Source organism: Stegodyphus dumicola, chromosome 2, assembly GCF_044657685.1.
Source record: "Stegodyphus dumicola isolate Sdum_Otavi_A_Nest chromosome 2, ASM4465768v1".
Taxonomy (NCBI): Eukaryota; Metazoa; Arthropoda; class Arachnida; order Araneae; family Eresidae; genus Stegodyphus; species Stegodyphus dumicola.
In genome coordinates this window covers 231,882,655-231,910,146 of record NC_140769.1, presented here as the reverse complement: position 1 = coordinate 231,910,146, position 27,492 = coordinate 231,882,655, and the positions used below count along the sequence as shown (strand labels likewise).

At 34.0% G+C, this 27,492-nt stretch overlaps 1 long non-coding RNA gene across 1 annotated transcript; it reads right to left on the bottom strand.

The window, feature by feature from the left end:
- Positions 1–10,020: 10,020 nt before the first annotated feature.
- On the bottom strand, positions 10,021–19,558 carry LOC118192911 (uncharacterized). Its single transcript, XR_004758851.2, has 2 exons — positions 19,355–19,558; positions 10,021–10,308 (listed from the first exon to the last, which is right to left on the bottom strand). It is a non-coding gene; the product is annotated as an uncharacterized LOC118192911 (long non-coding RNA).
- Between the last annotated feature and the right edge of the window lie 7,934 nt (positions 19,559–27,492).

Below are 27,492 nucleotides of genomic sequence, written 5' to 3'. Positions count from 1 at the left end.
TTGTTCAATCCAGTCGTTATTGAATTTTATTACCTAGTGAAAGGCAAAATTGTAGCACTCTAATTTCCATGCTCTTTCTACCAAACAGGACATTGACCATGCCGTTAAGGTCTTCACTGACAACATTTTGAAAGCTTTTAGCGATGCGACTGTCACTAAGCAACTGACTAATAATAATGTTAATCTCCCTAGAAGCATAAGAGAAATTATTAAAGAACGCAACAGAGAACTTGACCTCTGGCATCGTAATTGGGATCCGACTTTAAAACGAGAAATTAACATTTTAAACAGAAGAATTAAACAACAACTTTTCGATTTCAAAAGAGAATTCAAGGAAGAATTCATCTCCATACTGAACATCAATGATGGCTCACTTTGGAAATATCTTCAAAATCTCAAGAAGAAGACCATTTACAATAGACCTCTCCATTCTGGTTCTACTATTGCACATTCGATTCATGATAAAGTTAATATTTTTACTGATTACCTTGAAGAACAATTCACTCCAAACGTGGACCCGATGAATCCTACCTTTAAAGATACTCTGGAACGTTATGTACATTCGTGGCTCTATTCTTCCGCTGCTCACAATCTCCCCAAGTTTACAACTCCATTGGAAGTTACTAACATCATTCATTAGCTAAATGTTAGACAGGCTCCTGGAAAAGATCAAATTACCAATCAAATGCTTCGAAATCTCCCAAGAAAAATGATTAGTAAACTTACTTGCATCTTTAATGCTTGCCTTAACCTTAATTATTTTCCTGACACTTGGAAGCAAGCCAAAATGTTTCTTCTGCCTAAACCAGGAAAAGATGCTTATCAACCAGATGGATACAGACCAATCAGCTTATTATCGAACCTCGGAAAAATTTATGAACGTCTCATCCTCAAAAGATTAGAACCTTATATGCATCTTCTGCCTAATGATCAATATGGTTTTCGTAAAAAATCTCAGCACCACTCGTCAACTGGTCAGGATTGTGGAATTCATCGCTTCTGCTTTTCATAACAAGCAACGTGTATCGCTCCTTATGCTGGACGTGGCAAAAGCCTTTGACTGCGTCTGGCATGAGGAGCTTGTTTTCAAGCTCATCAACCTTGGATTGCCTAGAAAATTACTTCTCCTGATTTATTCCTTTTTGCAACATCGCAAGTTCTTCATCTCACTAGGCAATGAAACCTCTACTCTGAGACCTATAAGATCTAGTGTCCCACAAGGAAGCATCCTAGCACCGGTTCTTTACCTGTTTTATATTTCAGACTTTCCTCATGCTGGACTTGACAACTACTCACTTCTTGCATGCTACTCCGATTATACGGCGATAGCCATCAAATCTATCAACGCTAATCATACAATTGATAAAATGCAAGATTTTCTTGTAGGGGACTGGTGCACCAATTGGAGAGTTAAAATTAACGCCAGTAAGTCTTAGCTTTTAATCCTTCGCAAAAACAAAAAAAGCATTAAGTTTAAAGAACTTTTCCTTTTCCAAGAGTCTGTTCCCTTAGTTACAAAAGCCAAATACCTAGGAGTGATTCTTAACCATAATCTTACTTGGACCAACCATATTAAGAATGTGGGATGGCATCGTTCATTATAATCAGATGACGCGACAAGCTTATCAGGTTCTGTGTTTCTCCTTACTTGCTTGGGGAACATTGAAGAAGAACCTGACTCGGAACAGGGAGCTTACTAAAGCTGTGTCCAATAAATGTGGGAAGTAGACAAGATACACAGGAAGGGTATACGAAACCCTTTATTTTTCACTCTTTACAATAATTTCCGTACTTCGGAATACAGAGACCAACTACTTGTGGTCTGAACGTAAGAATATAAAAATATTAACTAAACTCTAACTTAAATAAAGCAATTGGAATTTTGTGCAGATTTCTTCCAGTAATTGGAAAATTTTCTAACCTTAGCCTAAGAACCAAGAGACATATTTATACTACTTGTATCCGACCTATTCTTTGTTATGCATCTCCAGCTTGAAATACTGCCTCTCCTAATGAATTACGTCAACTTAAAATAGTGCAGAATAAATTTCTTCGTATTATCACTGATACTGACTTTCTCATCCGAAATGAACTTCTTCATGGAGATCTTAAGCTTCAAACCATCACAGAATTTATTAAAAGAACAAATGTGAAATTCTTCTCTAAAACTCAAGTCTTCAACAACGAAATACTCAACGAAGACCGCTACATAAGACCACTTGCTGTTCACACCTTCATGGGATGAAATTTCTGCTTCTGCTCTTGCTCCTCTATTGGAGGCGGTAATTTCTTTCATTTTCTCTGATAAAGACAGTGCTGTACTCTAAGCTGTTTGGTTTGCTAGTGTGATGTTGTAACAGTCGTTGTGTATTGATTTTCTGTTGTATGGGTTGAATTTGTGTAGTTTTATAGTAGTATTGAACTTTTGTTGTTGTTGTATAACATTTTGAACCATGTTTTGCATTTGTCGTTTCTCTGAATTGTGAAGGATCCGTTTGGATTTTCTTCATCTTATCAAGTTCTGTTCACCTGCTAGATGCCTTTGGCCTTTTTCCTTTTGGTACCCCTCTCACTTTTCCTTTCTCCGTTTTCTCATCCGAGATATTTTCCATTTCCTGAATTCATTACATCACGTGCCCTTGGGCTTAATTTAAGGAACCGGCAACGTTGCACCTGCAATAGCTCGGTAATATAGAACTGTCTAAGTGTAAAAAGAAACGAATCTCGTTGCTCTAACCTGATACATTTTCTGTGTTGGATAACGACGACTCTTCGGATTTTTCTGCTATTCTGATACCTGGGACAGCTATGATTGACCGGTACAAGTCAGTCCGACGCCAACGTTTCGACGTCAACGGTTCGACGCCAGCGTTTCGACGCGTGGTCAATTCGACACGAGGTCGTTTCGACGCGGGGTCAGTTCAACGCAATACTTTTTTTTTTTTTTGCTTTTGTTTGACGCCATACTTTTCGTATTCTTATTTATTTTTAGAATAAGTTTGCATCATCATGAAAATAAATGCGATATGCCTGATATAATATATATTATAATAGTTTTTTTAGAAAGACACAAAATTCATTTTCCCTGCTAAAACGTACTCCAGAATTGGATATGTGCTTGACGATATTGCATGCCTAACTTGTAAGTAAACATTTGTCATCTTAAGTATACAATCCCTCACTCTGAGTATGAAGCTATTGTTAACTGCCCCTCCTCATGGATCGATTAGCATGTGTCAGATTAGGAGGAGGTTATGAAATCGCTTCAGATTTGTCGTTATCTATTGCCGATAATCAACGCATGCGCATTTCTTATCTTCTCTAAAGAGCCCCGTAATCTATTTGGACGCCAGTCGACATTTTTTAATTCAATGTTAGCACTTGCAGCCGTAGAAAAGTCTAGAAGCGGAAAAGTATATGACTAAGGTAAAGAAAAGTATGAGCAGAATGGATATTTATACTGTTTCGATAAATATATAGAAAATGGAGCAAAAAAATCGAGGCGTTGTGAAGTTGAATTTTCCAAAAACAATAAATGTAAAGGAAGAATTTACACTGATGCAGTTACAGGTGAATTTTTAAAACTTGTTCGCAATCATGCTCATGAAGGAAATGCAGCACGCGTGGAAGTTGTCCGCACTTTAACATCAATAAAGCGAAGGGCTGTTGAAACACAAGAAACTCCCGCAGTAATTCGCATTGAAGAAACGTAAGAGCTGTCTGTTGGAGCATTAAGACAGTTTCCAAGTAGAGAAACTGTAAGATTAGTTATTAAACGACGTAGAAGAGACATAAATGCAGCCATAAATGCAGCCCCGTCGCAACCAATTGGCAGGGCTTCCATTGAACTGCTATAAAATTATAAATATTACGGAAAAAATAACGAAAATTTTGTTATCGGCGATTCGGAATCGGGTGATCAAGACCGAATTTTAATTTTCAGAAAAGACAGTGTCAGCGACTGGATTCACCGATTAACAAAAATTTACGTTTATGAAACTTTTAGTTTAGCACCACATCTTTTTTCCCAGGTTTTTGTTATTATGGCCGAACGTGGAGGTTTTGTATTGCCAATCATTTATGCCCTCTTATCCAACAAGGAGGAAAAAACATATACACGCATGATTGAAATGATTCAAGACAATTGGCCACTTTTTAAGCCAAAAAACTTTTCTTTAGATTTTGAAATTGCCTTAATTAACAGCTTTTCAAGAAAAGTTCCATATGAGAAATTCAAATGTGCTTCTTCCACCTTGTGAAAAAGAAAGAAAGATTTCAAGAGAAAAATATTACAATGAAATAAGCTATATCCCTTAATACAAATATTAACTATACTAATAAAAAATTAACCAACTTTCCGTTGAAGAAACAAAATCATGCAAAACATTTCAATAGCATACAAATAGTGAAATAAGCAAAAAATAACATGAAATAAACTCAAAAAACAAAACATTCCGCACACAATTTTACTCTGCAGAACAACTTTATTAAAAAAAGTCAATAAAAATATGTTATATATATAAAAAATGGCAATGAAATATGCCAATCTCTTAAAAACAGTGACATAAGAAATACGATGAAAAATTGTTGCTAAACCCATATTTCTAAAAAAATGAAACTATTCAAAATGATGCTATTTCATCAAAAATCTATCATAAGACAGAAAAATTGTTGCCAAAATCACATTTTTAAAGATGGTAGATGTGAGAAGTGTATCGGAAGCTTCATTTAAATTTTTTTTTAATTCTTTTTATAAAAGCAGTCGCAACGATGAAAGTTTAACGAGTCCAAAAATCAAAGAAAAATAAACCTTTTTAGAAAAAATTCCGTTGAAAAGGTGTTAAGCTCTCTTTGTTAAATAAATTCATATTTAATCGATTTATTGAAACATGAAATTTATTTTAAGTTGGTATAGCTAAGTGCCTACGTTTCATGACGATGTGAAAATGGAGTGTGTAGAGTAAAATCTCGCTTTCCTATAGCCCGTTATGTCTCAAAATGACGCGATTTCGTCGCAAAATATAAAATTAAAAAAATTCTAATTCGGATTTCGAAAAAATCGCTTCTAGGTGCACTGGCTCTTGTCTAGATGCACCTATGTACCAAATTTCGTAGTCGTGGGTCTATTAGCTTACGCGCAAGCGCGAACGAAAGACACACACACACACAGACTCTTTCTTTTATTATATGTAGAGATATAATCATATTGTAAATATTATTAATGTAAAAGAATATGTATTAGTGTAATTTATACAAGGCTATGTCATATGACTATGTTCTTTACAAGGCTGTGTTGTATGACTATGTTCTTTACAAGGCTATGTTGTATGTATTAGTGTAATTTTTACAATGCTATGTTATATGACTAGTATAATTTGTTATATGACAGTAATATTGAAAGTTTTTAGACCTAGCAACATAAAATATGTAATGTTATGACGTCACCCCGTTGCTTTGTAGTCACGAGTCTCTAACATCAGTGCAATAATTTCAGAGCATATCTATGCAATAATTTTCTCTGTTCTACAATCGAAGAGTAAGTATATGACCATAGGGAAACTATAAAAGATTCCGAAACACATTTCAAGCCATAGGTTCACATTAGGCTACTGTTTTTCAATTGATTTTGTGAATTTTATAGCAAGAATTTTGTGGCGAGCAGCATAACGATCCGTCCTTTTCCTGTAACAACACAAGAAAATATAAATTTAATACATCGTATGTTTAAAGAAGGTAAACAAGTAACTTACGCAGAAATTCATGGATCTTTTGCCATGAATTGACGAAAATCATCTGGTGTAGAAATCAGATTCAAACAATCATGCATAGACAGGTGACTGCCAGGAAGCTTTGCTGCATATGGATCTCCTGTAACTTACAACAACGCAAAAGACGTGGGCATAAATTAAAGCATGAAAATGTTTGAAAGATTTCGTATAAAACTATCCAATATAGTGTATTCCATAATAGATGGAGGATTTTAATGTGCTCTTGTGAGCCCTAGAGCAAACTGCAGTCATTGATGTGCATCTTTCCAGAAGAATCCTGGCCATTAAAAGTCAAGCGGGGATGAAATACTGGCAAATTAATAGGTTTATTTGCCGAAACTCTAAAACGACTTTAAAAAAATAAAACGACTTTATCCTGGTGAAATCTTCGGACGAAACCGCAGCGAAATCAAATTATTATCTACTAAACGACAATGACCCAAACAGCACCGCAGCACAGACAACTCAGTTTCTCTGCACCTGAGATATCAAAGGAATAATTCATCTGGCACAAAGTTCAGATCTCGCCCTTATGTCTTCTTTACTTTCTAAAATTGAAGAACAGTTGCATAGAACATTTCATGTCTCTGACGCAGCAGTTGTTACATTTATCCAATGCATTGAGCACGTTCCTTCCGGTATTCGAAATTATTGTTTTTAGAAACTGTTGCAGTAGATGCCAAAGCATAGCAATGGTAACGGGGCATATTTTGAAAGAAATTAATTTGCATAGTTCCTATATATTATACTTCATTTTTTTCTTTCTAAAGGTTTTCAGTTTTACATTTTAAAGAAAAGTTCAGTATTGCTTTTATAATTTTAAATATGCACTCAATATTAAAAATGACGAGAAAAGGGAAATAAACACTTGCATATTATAAAGTCTTGACTGGTTAAAACTTGCAACGTAGCTCAGTTGCACCCCGATATTCATGTAGAATTTCAAGACCTCGTCATCATGGCTAATACCAAACATGATTTTGATGTAATATAATGTTTTCTGATAACACTTATGTAGAGTAAAACAACCAATTTAATGCAGTGATAGTAAGACATGCTGCTTTCAGCATTCATTACGTATTGCCTTTCATGTGCTCAAAATTTAAGGATTCTGACATTTTAGCCTCAGTTGACAACAGAGCAAAGAAAAAATTAAATTCGCACATCCTAGCGTGATTATAGAATAAAACATTTGGTACATCTATTGCGTCATGAAAATTCAAATATTGTAATCAAAAACTCTTATAACTTTATTTAATGTACTCATTTGGCTAGCAATCTAAAGGACTTTCTGATACTGGACGAGTAAATTTGTGCTCCTATCGGTCCTTTCTGACATGTTTTTCACCATTTTAAGCGTAGCAGTTCTTAAATTCTTTCCTACTGCGTTTTCCAATTGAATGTTGATTTTTCTCTCTGATTTCATGATGTTGGCCTTCGTATTACAAGTAGCAATGTAATGGGGCTTAAGTCTTCTGATTTGCGGCTGGCAGCTGATTCTCGATGATCACAAAAGTCTTAATTTTAGATCACCATATGAAATGATCCTTTATGAAAGGACATCTGTGAGAATTGTCTATAAGGCGTATTCAGTAAAAACGAGCCGAACGTTCTATAATAGTAAAGATTTAATATTTCTTTAAAATATCTCTGATGATTATTTAGACATTATATCTGTGAGACAATAAATGTACAACTGTGTTTTGCTAAAAGTGGTTAGATTGTTTTTTGGAGTCATTTCTAAGCCCTCTCTTCCACGTTACCAACTGAATGTAATCATTGCTCATGCAATGCTTTCTTTAGCTCAACAAAAAACTAAAATCACAGAAATATAGATCCGGACTATGAGATAAGTGGTTGGAAACCTTCTAAATGAATTTCTCCAAGAAAACATTGCTTATATTTAATGTATGGGATCTAGCGTTTTAATGGAAGAAATATTAAATGCCATTAGAAAGCTTTTTCAGATCCTTTGGACTTTATTGACTGTCGTAGTGAAGTCAAACATCTTCCCATAACGTTATCCATCACTGTTACGCTATATTTTATGAAGTTGATAGGGGTCCTACCGATCAAAGCAGAATCTCAAAATGACCTTCCTCACATACTGTGTGGAGGGGAATCTGAATTTTACGGCTAGAGAGACTGGCGACTAACACCGACTCAAAATGATGACAGCACATCTTGTCGCCGGTGACTTTTCGAAATAGCAAGTTATCTGTATGTGTGTGGTGTATTACTTCAGGCACTGGGCCCATACAGCATACTTCTGGAACTGAGTCCAAACGGTCAAATTATGAAACATCCATTAGGTGTGCACTTTATTGAAAGTCAACTGATCCTTAAGTGACCATTCTCAAAACTCTTGCAGACACCATCAGAACTTTCCTCTAATATAAGAAATTTCTCTGGTTGAATAAGCTCATTATCCTCGGCAATAAGGGAATCTGTCCATATCGTTCGTCGTTTAACAGCGATGATTGTTCTTTAAAACAGTTGCACAACAACTTTATCCTGGTGAGTGACATTGATTTGTTTTCTTCGTTCATCCTTACTATCAGTCTCAATGAATTTCAATGCAGCCACGCCTTCTGCCGTCATCAGAAAAACTTTAATACCTGTCGTTATTCTCGTTTCGGCGCTCCCGTGTCTTCCACATAAAACGTCAAGACTGTGTGGATGGTGCCTACTGTTGCTTTTATGTATCAATAAAGAGAGATTTGAAGTGCTAATTATTCTGAGGATTTGTATTCCAATTTTTTTAACATTAGGATTTTCTTAATAAGAAAATCTTTCAAATGAAATTTTAATGTAGCTTACACTTTTTGAAGCAAAATTTAGATGAACATACATTTTATAGTGCAGATGACTTCCCTTCGTTTTAAAGATTTCATCATAAAAATTAACTAAAATTTCTTTTTGACTTATTTATTATAGGTTTCTGACTTATTTATTTTGACTTTTTGACTTATAGATTTCTTCTCTGATTTCTGATTTTTTGATTGACAGCATTTGTATGTAATTTCATACTTTAATTTGGTAATATAATTAAAAAGCAAACATTACTTCGCAACTAATACTAATTTTACTTGCATTATGTACCCTGTAATTGAAAATAAGATTTTTGGTATTAAACAGTTCATTAAAATTCAATGAAATTTAGATTGATAATAAATGATACTGAATAAAATCAATCAAATTTTTCGATTTATTTAAAATTCTTTTCATTATGATTACTTTTACCTACTCTGTGTTACCTTTCATTCTTTTTGTATTTAGAAGATATTTTTCTAATTTACTTGTAACTTACTTAACATTATAAAACGTGGTATGTTTTTAACTTTATTTGCTGTTTTTTTTTTTTTTTTTTTTTTCGAATCCTTCAAACGAAAATGGGATAATTTCTAAAATTACAGACTGAATTTCGAAAGAGTTAAAATTTGCATCTTGTTAACACGTGCACAAAAGATGTCTGTAAATACATTATATCCTCTTTTAAATTATAATTCTTGCCCATCTTCCTTGTCATTTTTTTCTCCTCGGGTTGTAATTAACATTTTCCCTTCATTCTCATGGGCTGGGTATATTGGTTAAACAAAACAAATTACCATGAAATTACAAAATAAAAGAACGCTGATGCTAATTAGCTAAGCAAATGTTTTTTGAAGATTTTAGAGAAAGAACTGGCTGAAATAGTACTTTATATTTTGACTTAAATTCAATAATTCGATTAATGTGATCTAAATCATTTCAGTACATAGAAAGATATTTTATTAAATGTTGGGGCATTTTTTAATTAGAATATTTTTCAATAAGGCCATGGTGATTTGTGAAAAGTGATTACACCTAATAATAATTGTTATAACTCAGCTACACATGATCATCTGAACATATTTATTAAACTTTTAGAACTAACATTATAACCTCTGAATGTTTGACTTTTACTTGATGTCAATTAAAAAATTAATGCTATTCTGTTTTCATTTTCAGAAGAGGAAAGGATTGTCTGTGACATCTTTTGCAATAGTCTAACTATTTATTATATTAATTAATTTCTTTAAATAATTTAAAATTTTAAAAATAATTTTAAAATAATTTTATTATATTATTTTTTTTTAAACTGTGCTTCCTTTGACACGAACATTTGCTGCAGACACCAGTGATGCTTCTGTACATTCATGTTAAAAAACAATCCTACAGTTTTAAATGGATAATAATCATGGAGCATTATTTTGGTAAAATACAAGAAAAGTACAAGAGTATAAACAGTACAGATTTTAAACTTCAGTACTGCACATTTATTATGATGAAAGTTTACAAAATTGAGAACAACTGCAGCTCAGATGTGATAATAAATATTTTACACGGATAACGAATTTTTACAGTAATAAATAATTTGAATATTGTAAGGGTTTTGATGCGGTAAAATTAATCCACTAAACCCAAAATTTTCTCCAAATCCCTTCTCAGCCAATCACTCTACCAGCAACAGATTCTGCTGCAGGGCCAACTATTGGACCTCCTGCTTCTGCGAAGTATGCTGTAATTAAAAAAAAAAAAAAAAAGGAATGATGAGTTTAACAGGAAAATCTTATACGGTTATAGATAACAATCAGTCTTCAAACAAAAAACAAAATCATTTATTTACTCTGTTGTAACCGATTAGAAGCTAATAGCTAAACTAATTAGAGCTAACATTTTAACGGGAATATGAAATTATAGCCATTCCTTAGAATTTCCGTTCTCCGTTGAAAATCAAATATTGTTGTAAACTTATTTAAATGTTTGTATCGGTTTCATTACATTTTACTGCATACTGGTTTTTTATCTATTGTACGTTACTGTGTACTTTTTTGAAAACTTATTATATGTACATTTTTAATGTAATTGTATGTAATCTTGTTCAATTTAATTTCATACGTTTAAGCTGTAGAGTCAATAGGTTGTTTTTGTTTACGTTAGACGTTGCAGTGCCTTCGCCAGGACTCGAACCCTGTCATCCAGTATCGAATACGCATCCAGTATGCTTCCAATTACACCACGAGGGCATGCCGAAAGAAGGGAGAAAAATCTTAAAAAGACCCCCTTTCAAAGGGCAGGCTGGGGATTAGGGGACTCAATCGCCAAATCCTAGTGGCGACGAACTCGGTCACCCCTAGTTTACCCGAAATTGGTTTGATTTAAATGAAAATGCATTTCATTTAATATGCGATATATCGAATTAAAAACAATGGATATTTTTATAGAGTTGATGGAATAGCAGAGAGCTTTAAGTAAGCTATGAATAATGAAATTTGATAATTTGTTAATTGTTTTGGTTTTTAGACTTGAGAATTTATGAAAATTGCATTTAAATAGTGACCACATTTTTCATGTAATTTTGATATAATTTTCTTGACTGGGATTCAATTTGTGGCTGTTCCCAACTAGCTAAGAAGAAAATAAGTTTTTGAACAAAATACGAATTCAAGACTTCACGATTTTAAGAGGTTTCTAATAACTTTCAAATTTGTATTATTTTATATATAAATATGGCTGTAGGCATCAGTTGTAACTGCTTAGCTCTCGTATTCAAATTTTGATTACATAATATATCATTTGCACATATGTCGCACATAGTGCAAAGATATTATTAATACATATTCTTTAATCACTGTCTCATAGTGAAGTTCTTTTATTGGTTACAGTACTGTTGTCTGTCGCCAAGTTGACCGACATGACCCACTTGTTGCTGTTCGGTCGTTGACCTGCTACAATACTGTGACGGTACTCTTTCTCATCAGTGCGATTTTTTTTTTTTTTTTTTTTTTTATGAGTGCGTTTTGTCTTTAACCACGGCTTCTAAAAGAAAATGTGTTGTGTTATCGTAAGCGGATAAACAAAAAATTATAGAGCAATTAGATAAAGAAGTTACGGGTAAACAGGTTGGCTAAGATGTACTGTGTTGGGCAATCAACGATTTCAGACATTAGAAGGAGCAAACCTACTCTTTTAAACTTCGTGTCACTGCTTAAAAACGAAAATGGAAGTTCTTCAAGAAAATCAATGAAAGCAGCAACAAACAAAAATTTAGAAAATGCCGTTTTCAAGTGGTTTTTGCAGCAACGTTTTATGGTAAACACAATTTCGGGTCTGATTCTTTGTGAAAAATCTAAGATCTTAGCTCAGAAGCTTTGTTATTCATCCTTTAAAGCAAGTAACGGTTGGCTAAGAAATTTTAATTGTAGGCATGGTGTCCGTGAATTATATTTAAGTGGCGAGAAGTTATCAGAAGATTCCAAAGCTGCAGAAACTTTTATTGAAAAATTTAAAATTATAGCAGATTCCTACAGTCCTAGCTTTTGTACAACGCGGATGAAACCGGTCTTATTTATAGTCCTCTGCCTAAAATCACTTTGGCATCTAAAAAGGAGTGTAGTACTCCAGAACATAAAGTTAGTAAAGACCATGTTTTGGTGCTTACCTGTGCGAACTCTAGAGAAAGCCATAAAATACCTCTTCTGTTGATAAAGAAGTTGAAAATCTAAAGAGCATTTAAAAATGTGATTCCCTCTTTTATAAAAATCAACCCAAGGTTTGGATGACTACAACATTGTTTACCGAGTGGTACGACGAAATTTTCATCGAAGTGAAAAAGCACCAAAAATCTCTTGAAAAGTGCTTTTGATTGTTGACCGGACCAACTCACCCTACCGGAGAATTTTTGGAAAGACGGAATGGCCAGTTTACAGCAATCGTTTTACTGCCAAACATCACAAGCTTGTTGCAACCAATGGACCTGTCTGTTATCGAAACCATGAAACGCCATTACAGAAGGAAACGTTTAAGGAAAGTTTTAGTAAAGAGTAAGTTTAAAGTAAGAGCGAAGAAGAAGATATATTCGCTAACCCAAACAAATTGAAAAATTGCGCTTACATGGTGGCGAGAGCTTGGTTAAGGCAGTCACATTAAGACGGGCGTGGAACAAGTTGAGAGGCATATCAACTGAAGAAGAGAAGGAAAGGAGAAAAAGGAAAGAGAAGCTCGAGAAAAGGAAAGGGAAGAGACAGGAGAAGATGAAGATGACGCGTCACTTGAGGAATTAGGAAACATTCTTTTGAAACTTCCTGGATGTTCAGAAGTTAGTGCTGAGGATATATCAGAATGGATGATGTGTGATTCGTCAGACCCTGGGTTTCAGATTCTAAATCTTGAGGAACTTATTGAATGTGTGAAAGAAGAAAGTGTCGTGAAAGGAGATGACCTTAATTTCATAGTTGAAGACACGGGACCTTGAAACTGCATTGAAGTGGAAGGAGCGGCAGCCCGAGTGTGACAACTTCTCATTGTTCAAGCGGATGCGCGACTTGGCTGCCCGGAAACGGATGAAGACAGTCAAACAGCTTACTTTGACCGAGATATTCAGCAAGCAATGTCTTTCAGAACTTGTAAGTACTGTACAGTACCCTGTATAATACGTACGTAAAAGTGTTGCCTTTTAATCAATTAAAAACCTCTTTTTCTTTAAAAATAGTTTTTTCTCCGATTTTCAACAAATAGTAATTAATTAAAGTGTACGTAGACCCTTTCTTCGGAAAAAATACATTTATCTGAACTTTTTATTATCTAGTTGGGTCCGGTCCCATTTGATTCGGATCATTGGAGTTCTGTATATTGTCGCCAAATGCTGTCATACATTACTTTTCATACTCACTATATTATTTACATTTGCTGTATTATTTTTGTAAATAATGCATAGTGGTAGCATTTGGTATTAGCATCTTTTTATTTGAAAAGGATTTGACACAATGGTGAAACAAATGCAAAATTCAGGATTGAGGCTAATACATTTAATTCCTTCTCAACGAGAGCTTGTTTTCATAATGAAGTTATTCTCGTTGCCTTTAGCGTAATTCCAAGTATATTTTTAATATTATAAACGCAATATGATGTTCTGAGTCACATACCTATATTTAATACCAAATTTTGAGAGGTTTTGAATTATCTTATAATATATTTTTTTTACGAAAGTCTGATCAGTGCTGCAAGGAAACTGTCACTTCCGGGTTATCAGTTTTACCCAAAATCTGATGTGTTGCTTCCATTAATATAAAAGTTTTAAATACTAAAATTTGCATTATACTTTAATGCAGTTTTCCATAAAAAATACTCTCTGGGTTTCTTGTAAAGTACCACGTCCTGATGTCAATTAAAGATCGTTATGAGCTACTTACAAAGTACCATTTTCGTTTATTCAGTTTTCCCCAAAATCTAACTATATAGATGACTGTTGGGAAACATAAATTTTTGGAAAATTTATGTAAGAGTTATTGTGAACGAAAAACTCGTCACATATAAACAGAGACAGATCATGGTAAGATTAGTAAAAATGTATTGTGGAAACGTAATTCGTACTTATTCACTGAAAACTCACTATTGAATTTTTGAGTCGAACATAATACCTCCTGCACCTATATATATTATAATAATATAGGTTGGCGGGAAATAAAAACAATCAGTGCTTTTTCCCTTTAGTGGAACCGTCAATTATGCCTAAAGTCATGTTAGTATAAACAAGCCTTTGTAGGCTTCAAGTAAAGTGCCACTTCTAGTTGCCCAGTTTTACCCAATATCTAATGAACTATTTTTATGAATATAGAATTTAGTTAATGGATTAGTTAGTTAATTGATTTATGATAAGAAGCAACGGCACAGAAATGTTTTAAATTTTTTTCTAACTTTTTTATCTTAAAATGTTTGAAAAAGGGTTGTTGAACAAATCGTTACGATATTGAAATGAAAGAGCACATTTTTTAGATGATAAATAATTTCTCATACTTTTGTTTCTTGCTTAAAACGGATAGCGCCTTAAATATTCTGAAAATGCCGTTAATATGCACTGCTGGCCATTAAAATTGCAACCCCAGGAAGGAATATTCTGACGAACGTCAAAATAACATGAAAGGAAGAAGAAGTTGGGATATGCAAAAGATTAGTATCTCAGTGCATTTAGACGACGCAGGAGGAAGAAACGACATCTGAAGTACTGCATAAAAGAAACGTTGTGCAGTGAATTTCTCATTCGAAAGTGTTTTGTATGGTTGGAGCTTGCTCGGAATATCGTATTATGTCTCGAACAATAAGAGGAAATGCTTACCAGCAGGTTATAGATAGTGGCAGGATCGTTACCTATCGAAAGTGTTGATTATCGTTCCGTGATATCGTCGGTCGAACTGGTTCACATCCAACCACTGTCACGCGAATATGGAATCAATGGATTGTAGAGTGTCATACTGAACGGCGTGAAAGATTTAAACGCTCTCCCATGACTAACGCCAGAGAGGAGAGACATGTGAGGGCAGCCCTGCAAAACCGTACGACCACATCACGGACCATTAGTCAGAAAATGGGCATGTTTGCAGCACGCCCTAGTATCAGCTAGTAAGGTGCGTCGACGTTTACAGCAGCGTGGACTATCAGCAGAGTGACTATTATTTCGGCTTTCCTTGACAATGCAGCATAGAGAGAGATGGCGAGTCTGGTTCGGCAAACAACAAAGCTGAGGACAAGAGTGGAACAGTGTCGCCTTTTCAAAAGTGTCCCAGTGCTACGTGCAGTATTCTGATGGCCGTATACGTGTCTGAGAAGATCGCATGTCGCCTGCTTGCATTTAATATCGGCATAGGGGCCCTGCACCTGGTGGTATGGTTAGAGGAACCATTGAGTACACGACACGTACATCTCTAGTTCGGATCGACGGTAATTTGAACGCAAATGGGTACTTTCTGGCATCTTACGTCCAGTGCTTGTTACCTATCTTCGAAGCCCCCAAACGCCATGTTCCAACAATATAATGCAAGACCATATGTTGCATGTCGTGTTCTGACCTTCCTCGATACACAGGTGACAGCAGGGCCGGACACCCGGAAGGCTTTCAAAGACTAATCGGGTATAGTCCGGGACCCGCTCCATCTAGAGCATAACATGTTTATAACATAAAATACCTAGAGTTGCGTTACTACGACAGGAGAGCATTGCATGCGACATAACATAGCTCAGCACAGACATAACATGGCATAGCATTCGATGGGACATAGTACAGAATACAGTCATTGCATAGTGACATAACATTCCTCGATACACAGGGTACTTAACTGTTGCCCTAGTCTGCACAGTCTCCAGACCTATCACCCATTGAAAACATCTGATCATGAGTTGCTGAGAAACTGTCCCGCCACTCCTCTTCAGCTAATAGGGTTGATGAAGTGTGGCATAGACTTGAAGCAGCATGAAATGAGTTGCCCATTTCTGTCATCCAAGCCCAGTTTACTCTATGCCTAATGCGATAAGGGCCGTTTTAGCTGCCATGGGTGGCAGCTATTTCTGCTAAATTCTCACCCCTGTTTACCTCCAAAATGATTACAAATTTAATCATTTTGTCTTCATGCCATACTTGTTGCGTGCAATAAATATCTTTTTTATATTTGCTTTAATTCATGGTGGTGTTGCAATTTTAATGACTAGCCGTGTAAATTATTTATGCGTAAAATTGTGTTGAAAGGAATCTTATAATTAAAAATGAAATATATTTTAAGTAATTCCTTTTGATTTCTATATTGTGAATATAAAAAATATATTTTTTTCGTCTGTCATATTTGATATTTTCTTATTTGTTCTGAAACAAAATAACCCCATGGAACCCATTGATAATCGAATTGGTAAATTTTCTAAGAGCAACAAGCAAAGTGTAAAAATAGTTTTACCCAGTGAATCTTTTCAGTAAATTTGGATTAGGCTTTTCAGAATGCCTCTGTGGAGAATTTTCTGAGAAAAATATTTTTTATTTATATGAACTATCTCATTCCTCTCCCCCTATTGCTCTTCAGTTTTAATTATTGTACCTTAGAAATAAATTATGTAAACACAGAAAATCATCATCAATCGAATTAATGAGTTAATCTACTATCAGTTGATGAATGTGATACATTTGGAGCTGAGGTATTCAGATGATCGATAAAAAAGTTGTATGGCACCTTGATGCGTTCTGTATTTTATGTGCAATAGTGATTCATCTGGCTTTTAATATGAGAAGAGAACGATAGTGCCTGATCTATTCCGAGTAATAAAAAATACTGTCTTAAAATTATTATAATTTTTTACCGTAATTGTTTCAGTTAATGTAAAAATTGATGAATAAAGTACAGGATTTGGCTCGACTTTAAAATCTGCTAAGTAATACAAGAATAGAACTGCAAAGGAAAGCCGTGTGAAGAACTTCATAAAAAATACCAGTTCAAGACAACAGAAGTTTCGGTTTGTTAGTCTGCTTAAAGCATATTTTGAAAACGCATTCTGCTTACACATTTCTTATTTCGTTAAGTAAAGAGTGTCTGTCAAATGCGATATAGTTCATTTCTGTTTTTCCTTATTTCTAGCAAAATAATTTTATACAAAAATGCTAATTTTCAGTAAGCAAAGCTGTCACGTGCTAATATTTTTAGTTTATTATGTATTAATTTCTTTAATGTATATTTTCTTGTATGCTAATTTATAAGCGTTTCACTAGTGACCAAGTGATTAAGACCGTAGAATGCTGATAGTTCGGCACGCACATGATACCAAACGAATGGGTTGGCTGCATGGTTGGTTTTCGTGGTTATCTCCGTACGAGCCAGTTCGCTTAAAACACCCTTCACAAAAGCCATTTCTCCCATTTGGAAGATAACCTTCGTGTTCTTGGCATATTGCAATAGCCTAACTTAATTTAATACATAGTCGTAAGTGCTTTGTTCAGTACAATAAATTAAGAATGTTCATTCCATCTACATCGAAAATGAAATATGTCTATGTTCACTTGATTGCGGCAGAGTAAGGTAGGACTGTCCCCTTCTAAAGGAAGAATCACTTAATGAAATACTTCTTAAGAAAAAACAGGCTTGTATCTACGTTACGCATGAAGTAAAGAACTCATTTAGCTAAACCTATTAGCATTCAATGATCTCAACCATTCGGCTATTGATGGGCGGAAAACTTCAAAATCTACTGCGCATATATATTTAACATATGAGCTATTAAAAAAAATTTAGATGATATGTGCACTTACCTGGCTAGCTCCCAAGCCTCCGGTCTCCTTAAGAGAAAAAATGCTCAAAACTAGGGGTTCTCCAAAACTTCTTCCCCGACAAATTCCCCTCATCTACAGGATATATTTAACTGCGGATTTCGGCCCTAAACGGGAATCTCTACGGTGCTGGTAAGAGCAGGGAAAATTATCTCCTGTTGTAGGTCAGGTTAGGCTATTTAATTACGGCAAAGCCTCGAGGGCTATCTGCCTAGTGAGAGGGATGCCTTCGTGGAGGACTTTCTAAGGGAAACTGGCTCGTATACACGTCACACATGGGGAAAACCAAGAAAACACTCATGCAGCCAGCCCGTTCGCGGGATTCGAACCTTGGACCGAACTACCAGTGTTCAGCGACTTTACCGCTCGGCCGCTAGTGTGCTCGATATCTCCTATTGTAAGCCAGTATATCGGCGAAACGTATTAAAGTATCATAGATATGTGCAATATATTGCTACATTCGGTACTCTTCTGTTGTCTGGATCAGATTCAGAAATATATTTATGTGTAGATTTATGTATTCACATATGCATGTATACATGTATGTACGTATATATGTGTGTGCATACATTTCTGAATTCCAATCACGATAACAGAAAGTACACTACTTTCTTTAGGTAATATATTTTTACTTTATTTGAGGAAAAGTTTTTTATTTCTTAATTTTTCGCCGCGAGACGTATGTAGTTATTACAGTATTATTAATGAAAACATTTCAAAAATTTCCGACTCGTTTGTTAATAGTTCTGTCTCAAAAAATTACGTTTAAATAGTTAAAGGATGATATTTTGATATTGATAGACAACACATGGCGATAATACACTAGCAAATATTACCATAAAAGTTTTAATTCTGTACAGACAAGCCAAGATTTACAAATTTCCGATTTAAAAATCAGGGTGTTCGGTGTTTGTATTAGTTCTGAAATCGCATGAATTTATAGTAGAAGACTATTTGCATAAACAAATATTGTTTACATTACAGTCCTTTTACAAAAGCTTACAGTCCTTTACAAAGCTTACAGTCCTTTAACAAAAGAATATTTTTAAAAAAATTTTAAAAAGAAATATTTTTCGTTGAAATAAAGAAATTTGTGAATTCGATAAAGGCAAATACACGAGGTAACCCAAAGGAGGCCTTTGAGTGGATGACATTTTAAGCGAAACTGGCTCAAAATCGCGTCACACGTGGTAAAAACTATGCAAAATTTCGTGTATTCAGTGTATTCCCAAGGATTTGAACCACGGTGGAACTACCAATGTCCAGAAATTTTATCACTCGGCCACTAATGGGCTAAATACATTCAAACGTGTACTCTTCACTTGTAAATGTACATGGAGGAAAAATTCAAATCAAAATAACTTTGCAATGCATTGCAGCGTTCTGCAAGTCAGAGATCTGCCGAAACAAAGTTAACAATATAATTTAAAGACAAGTAGTATATAAAATTCATCTTGGTAGCAGAAATGTAAATATATTATATTACCTGTTAAAGAAGTCCAAACTAAGAGTACGATTACCAAACCCGTCGAAAAAAAGACACTCATTATGGAAGTTATTTGTAAGTGTGACGTATAAAGAAAGACTAAGAAGGCGCTAACGTTCAGTGTTGCAGTGTGAATAGGAGGCTTTTATAGTAAAATTTTCACACCCAAAAATACCATTGGTAGCGCAGTACATACGTAATAAAAACCTAACAAAAAAGTCTGAGATAGAAATTCTAATGTAATCGAAATTTTAAGTAAATACCTAATCCATTTTTCCTACTGGCCGATGCTTACTTTTCTGTTTTCGTATGTTTTGTTTTTAACTGTTTAGTTTTATTATGAATTGACACTAAAGCTGTTCTATGAAACACTGCAAATGATATATGATATTTGTCATATACAAACAGTGTATTCAATTCCCTCTTTTCTTTATTTCTCCTGCTTTGTGAAGATTACTCAGAGCTTTTGCAAACATACTATTCCGCCGCTTTATGAATTTTCTATATTAGATGTGGTTTAAAATTATTGCACCAATTCCACAGATGAAAATCGATTTCTGTTTTTCAAAATACAGCTGACTTATTATCAACATTCACAATAAGAAATGCCTTAATAAAATATATTATTTTCTGCAAAGAAGAAGTGAAGTTTATTTTATATATTTGAAATGAAAAATAATCAGAAATTGAATTTGCCGTTATAATATGATTATTATCCAAGTAATCGTTACAAAATTATCTCATAGTTCTGCAATAATAATACTACTATAAATTTTGATGTAAAATGCTATATGCGTATTTTAAGCATAATATAAGTATTTACGCATATATTTTTTGTGTTCTATAATTTATTCAAATCTAGACCTAAATTTTTTAAAAAATTAACTTAGTAATTTTTACTTCCTCGTACGAAGTAAAAAGGAAGTACTGTTATCGCGAAAAGTTTCAGGCAGAATATTTCAACGAAAATATCCATTTTGACCGCTATCGAATGCAATTTAACGATGTATTTCGACCGATATCGATGATGACAGCTATCGAATGCGTGATATCTGTACGTAAGGACAGAATAAAATACTATTTTCCTTCAAAACAATTATAAAACTGCTTTAAAATTAATTCTGAAGAGAATTTTTCGTGGCGTCTGTACGAACGTATGTACGTACGTACGTATCTCGCATACCTCAAAAACGAGTAGCCTCAGAACGTTGAAATTTGGTATATAGGACTGCTATAACATGTAGATGTACATCTCGTATTTTGGTTGCAATCGGCCGCACCAAGCGTATATAAATATATTTATATATATATTCACTCTGTTACCCGGCTCAGTGATCTCAGTTTCTTTACTCTTATATGTTTGTAAATTGTACATTTTTTGCTTTAAAAATGATTGTATTATGTTGTTTTTATCTTCCGGTTAAGGTTTTTATGCCTTTAGTAAATCTGTCTGCAATATTTTTAGAATTATCAACAATTTTAAAGTTGTCTAAGTGACGCTAAGCCTTTCTTTGTGGCGGCCATTGATGTTTACATTTGAAACAGGAGACAAGTGGATTTGTTGCCAATCTAGAGAAACTTAGCTTCGCAACAACAAAGATAACGCATTCATTTATTATTTCGAATTAAATCATACTTTATCCTTTCTGGAATGTTTTCGAGGAAATAAGCGTTTAAGATTTACTTCGTAATTTTTAATACATATATTTTGGATTTTTATGTATTTTTGCCTTGTCGTGAAGTGAGAACTGAATTAATTGAATGAGAAATACTCAATCCTCTGAAAAACTGTTTCTTTTCTGTTTTGTTTGCTTAATTTCTTTTACACATCGTTCTACTTTTATTATTGTTATAGTATTTGAATAGAACATGTGGCAACGATTAGATAATTCTTTAAATGATATAACATTCTGAATTATAATATGAACGAAGTATAATACTGTTAAGTGAATCTAGTGCCAGAGTGTCGTTATGGTAAACAAATAGAGTGAATTTTAAAGAATGCATTTATTCTATTGTGGTTTATACGCTGTCGGCGAAGTAGATTTAATTCAATCCAATAAGTGTAAGTGAAATGCAAGAAAAAATGCGTATAATTTAATATTCTGTACAAGGAAGTCATGTGGTGTACCCATCAGATTTTTTATTTCAAATGAAATTTCAAAATTCAGCCTACCTTTTCTTTTCGGGTTGACTGTTTTAACGATGTCGTTGAATCAGCATTCAAACAAACAGCGTAACTAAATTAAGAGGCCACACCTAGACGAACACTAGAATATATTTAAGATAATATTAAAATTACAATTAAAATTGTTTCTGCCTTAAAATACCTCGTAATAATAATTTTTGCAGGTATGCTCAGAAATACATCTACTTTAAGATGATGGTAAAACATTTACAGGTTATAATTCAAAATGTGTTTCGAAAAATTTATAAAAATTATTTTAAAATACAAATTTTCAAAATAAATCATAAAAATTGTACGAATTTGATTTGGAATGAACCTAAATTTCGAAATGTGAAAGGAAGAATCAACTAAATTTAATAAAAAAAAGAGATATTAATAAATATATATCAAATTCAATTAACATGGAGCAGCAAAATTTTGAGAGCTAATTTTTTAAATTCTACTCGTGCGAGTTTTACAAAGCTTGGCACTTTGACATAATTTCAGTCGCAGAATCGAAATATGGAAAACATATGTTATTTCAGAAAAAGTCCGATTTTGTGCCAAAATATCTATGTTAGAACAATGCTGTATATAAATCTAATATATATGCCAAGTCGCGCTTTCGAGACATGGAAAACACAAGTTAAATTTCGACAATCGGTCCAATAGAACGGGAGATATAGAACTGTTACTTTTTTTGTGTGTATTTGCAAGGTGTACCTAAAAAGCTATAAATTTTGAATAAAGTAATCCTCTACTCGAACATGGGCAGCTGGACGCCCGAATTTTGAATTTCGAAAATGTTTTATTATCTATTTCACATATTTTGTAAAACAACGAATTTTTGATTAACAAATTCAACGATTTCAGAGCGAGTACTGGCAACACTACACGTAATTTTTTTTTTATCTTCAACGCGCGAGACTGTCTATCAGAAATTCTAAGGATATGCTGTTTTTGAATATTTTGGGATATTATTTTTGGGATAATATTGAATGCAATTGAATTTTATATGGTTTAAGTGCAAAGAATATGATATCTAAGAAATAAAGATAACACACAAAACGTTAAGAAAACGCTCCTTTGGGCGTCTGAATCTAAAATATAAAATCTGAAAGCTTTCAGAATTTTTTTTTTTTTTTCAGCTAAATAAAACTGAGCTTTTAAATCCTCATTTCGCATTTTAACCATTTTATATATTCACTTTATGAAATCAAAAGTTCAGATTCTGTAGAATATTGTTTTAATTGCACAAATCCCTCAAAATGTATTGCTTATTGCAATTTTGTTGCGACTCATTCCATTAGCAAAGCTTTTTTTCATACTGCTAACAACGTGCGGTAAAATCTCTATAACTATTTCTTATCCGTTTATTATTCGTATCACACAAAGTTATTTCCTTCCTAATAACCTGTTTTAGGTAAATCGGTTGATGTTAACATACATCATCGAATTTTTCGTCAGACTTACATGATCTCATGTCTTTTATTACATGTAGCACTTCTAAATTTAAAATATTAAGATTAAAAATTGAAATTCCTGATTTTATTAGTGTTTTTGTTATTTGATTTTATTTGTGCTTACTCGTTTCTTCTGTACTGAAATCATTTTCATCTCTAATCAATGCTACAAATGCAAATAATAATAATCTGCAGATGCAAAAATGGAGTTAATAATTCTATGTAAACAAGTACCTATCACTTTTGTTAACCATGCGATGTCTTGTGAAAGCAAAGTTTCCTACACTTCTAACCATAATTTATTAACTCAGATCCATCAGAAAAATATTTTTAAAAAAATTTCGAAATTGAATACTATATTATCAAATTTAGTTGCTGTTTTAAATACTTTCCTTGGGGCTTGAGAAATTCTGAAAATACAACGCATATGCATACACAATGATCTTGATTTGATTTAAGGTATATAAATAAATATAACATTTATTAAGCTTTTATTAGTGCCTTGTATCATTATATCTAATTCTTATGTCATTTCGGCTAATTTTTAAATTTTTTCTTCTAATTTATACTACATATATGTGTATATGTATGTCTTTCTTCGTGCTAATAATTTACAAAGCTGTTGCTTTCAGTTTCCTATGATTAAACAGCACTTGAGCTGAAAATTTCGCAGACTGCACTTCTTGTTATTAATAACTATTCATTGTACTTCCGTTTATACTTCGGGCCCACCAGCGGCCGAGCGGTAACGTCGCTGAACGCTGGTAGTTCGGTCCGAGGTTCGAATCCCGCGAACGGGCTGGCTGCATGGGTGTTTTCGTGGTTTTCCCCATGAGTAACGTGCACACGAGCCAGTTTCCCTTAAAAAGTCCTTCACGAAAGCATCCCTCCCTTAAGGCAGATAGCCCTCGAGTGCTTTGCCGTAATCTAATAAACCAAACCAAACCGTTCATACTTCGAAGTGTAAAGTAACTGTTGAATTAAATTAACACGTAACACTGACTCACGACTAAGGAAAAAACGTTTGTTGCCCAGCACTTGGATTATATGGATTGAAAGAAACTATTACAAGAGAAACTCTTTCTAATTGTTGCAACAGATCCAAATCCAGGTCTCACGATTTATGTAAAAAGCTTTTAATTAATTAACTTTTAACTACCACATATTTATCTCATAATACATAGGTAAAGGTGGTCATAAAACAACTTCCCGCTATATGAACAACTGGCGGTCTATCCGCTCAATCGATGAAATTTCAGATATTGCTATTCTAAAGAATGCGGTCGAGATTATGATCATTTAAAATAATAGAGCTCTCATGTTACGCTTAAAGTGAAAATATTTCGAAAGGCAACATCCACTCTTTTTTCTGTACAAATTCATCAGCGCAATAAAAAAAAACTTACATGGTGTTGGAACGATAAACGTAAGAGGAAAATTGTTGGCATAAAACCTTTGCAAAGATTGATTTGGTTTATCGAGATTACGGCAAAATAAAATACATTAGGGCTATCTACCTAAGGGGAAGATGCTTTCGTGGAGGACTTGCTAAAGGAAACTGGCTCATATACACGTTACACATGAGGAAAAAATACGAAAACGCCATGCAGCCAGCCCGTTCGTCTGGAATCAAACACAGGTCAAAACTGCCAGTGTTCAGAGACTATTCCTCGCTCTCTGATGAACCTATATTTAAATGAGCATTGTAAAGAGCCTGAGAGAATATAAGGCTGTACATTGGAATTACAAGTTTTCAACGTGCACATCGTTTCAAGGTAGAGTCATCTCCGGTAACTTTCCAGTCGGGATACCCCGACCTCACGCCGATGGATTTATGGCTTTGGGGTTATCTGAAATTCAAGGGGTACACATCAAATCCACAAGATTTCTCAGGATAGAAAAATGCCACAAAACGTGAATTACGGTGTTACGTTCGCAATTGCTGTCCCGCATGCTGTGCACTGTCGTCTATGAAGGAAGGTACCTTTAAATTTTAATTCCAGAAGTATTTTTTCTCTCTCCTCTTTTGTGTTATCAATACTCCTTTACAATGTTTTACTTTGCAAATGTTTTACACATTTGACGTTTGATACGTATGACAAAACACATTTGATACGTATGACAAAAGTTTTGTCATACGTATACTCTTCTACCGCCTGTTATAGCTTTTCAGTGGGCTGATCAATTTGCACAGGAAACAAAGTGGGTGTTACCATGTAGAGATATTAGGTATATTTTGGAAGCAGGCAAGATGAAAAATGAGCAATCGCTTTCGTCGGGAATAGAACCACGGACCTCTGGAATACCAGCCCAGTGTGCAGACAACCACACCATGAAGGCACGCTAGAAAGGCGAAATAATACCTTATATACTCCCTCTTTTAAGGGGTGACAGGATTTTAGGGAACCCAATCGTCAAACCCTGGGTGAGGAGAATCATCATCCAACATCCTTTTAGTTCGGCACCGCTGTAGAGACATTAGGTATTTTTTGGAAGCAGGCAATATGAAAAATGAGCAATCGCCTTCGCCGGGAATCGAACCACGGACCTCTGGAATACCGGTTCAGTGTGCGGACCACCACACCACGAAGGCACGCTAGAAAGGCGGAAGAAATACCTTATAACCATTCTAAATTTCGATTTTTTTTACCGTAACCTTAACCGAAAGAGCTCTATTTTTTTAAATCATGACAATCTGGAGCTAATCAAATAACAATATCCGAAATTTTATTTCGATTGGTTGAGCGGATAGCCCGATACGGGTTCATGTACCGGGGAAGTTTTTTATGACCTGTATTTGCACTTTTAGTATTCTATAAGTACCATTTAAGGGTTATTAAGGAATAATTTATTAGAAAAATGTATTTTATATAAAATTATTAAATGTAATATACCAGTTTCTGTATGATTTATTTCTCTGCTATCATTACGTTGAAAAGTGCGACATTCCTTTGGCTAAGACCTGAAAATGATGTTAGTACAGCTTAAGCAAGAAAAGTTTCTGAATAAACCAGCGTGCGCAGATATTTATTCGACTAATATCGTTTAACAAACACAATTGAATGTGCTCGTGGTCAAATCATTGGCTGTAACAAAACAGCTTTCATCCATTTTTAAGTTTGCTCTAAGCAGCTGAATATAGGTTAATAACTGATTTTCTGATACAGGTACATAAAAAATATTATATGTTTTACAAACACATCCTAGCAGTTTATAGATTCTTGACCTCTAGCAAACCTGATTTTTCACTCCGTTCATTTCTTAAGATATTACAAAGTATAAAATATTTTTCAAGAAAAATCAACTCTTCAAAACAAACGTTTAGTGACTGACATTCATATAAATAATTCATGGAAAGCAGAACTCAACAGACTTTTGAAATATCTGTGTTCTCGTATATAATCTTGGCTAATCTAATGATTAATCAGAATTTTATATCATTTAGGGGCTATAGATAATGCGCATGTAACTTATACTAATTCTGTGGAAGGCTTATTTTACAGATTATACTGAACTCATAATGAAATGAAACTCATAACTTAATATTTTATGATACTCGTAATTTTCCTTAATTTATTGAGTTCATGAAACTGATTGCTTTTGGCACTATTTAGGTCATTAATCTTCTCTTCTGTGCCTTAATATAGTTTTATACGAAAATCGATTTTCTGAGATAACACAGAATCGAATATAGCTAACACATACTATATTATATCTTTTTAAGAATGAACTGAAATTTAATATTTTCTTTCAAAAACGAGACATATTTTCTGATTATTTTCGCGCAATTAATGTTTCAGTTTGTAGTACGAATGTTTTTTCACATGCCATGCATAAATAACACGTGAGAGGTGAACAAAATTATTTTTAAAAACCTATTAGAAATATAATCCTTATTATTAACGCCTTTTCCAATGCAAACTTTCAAAAATTATATTTAAATTATTCCTTTCGACAAGAAGTAGCTGTCAGTTAGATTAATTTTGCATTTTCAGATAGCATCGCATTTGTACTAATAATATATCCTAGACTGTTGTAGAATAAGTATCAGAATTTATTATAATACTTCGCAGGCAACGAATAAGTGTCTATTAATAGTCATGCCAGAAATTCATGCCAGTAAACTAAATGCCATTTTAAGAAGTAATAATCCAAATCTTTTAGAAAAGAAAATCTTATCTTAGTTTCTTTTGGTGATGTCATGTATCCATATGACTCTGAATGATTACAATATTAGCAGCACGCGGTTACATTTTCAAGGATCCTATTCCATGACCAATTTCATCCCTTAGATCATGCATTTTATCAGCCTTAAATTTCACTCTATATATTAAATACTATAATCTACAATTGAAGAGCCAATTGCATTATGACCATCTATTCAAAAACGAGTTGTGCAAGTTTTGGCCTGCAAACCAGCTGCAACTCGCCTTCGCATGAATGCCACAAGTTCCTAGTAGATAACTATACTAAATGTCTAAGCAGCGGTCACGCAAAGTCGAGATGTT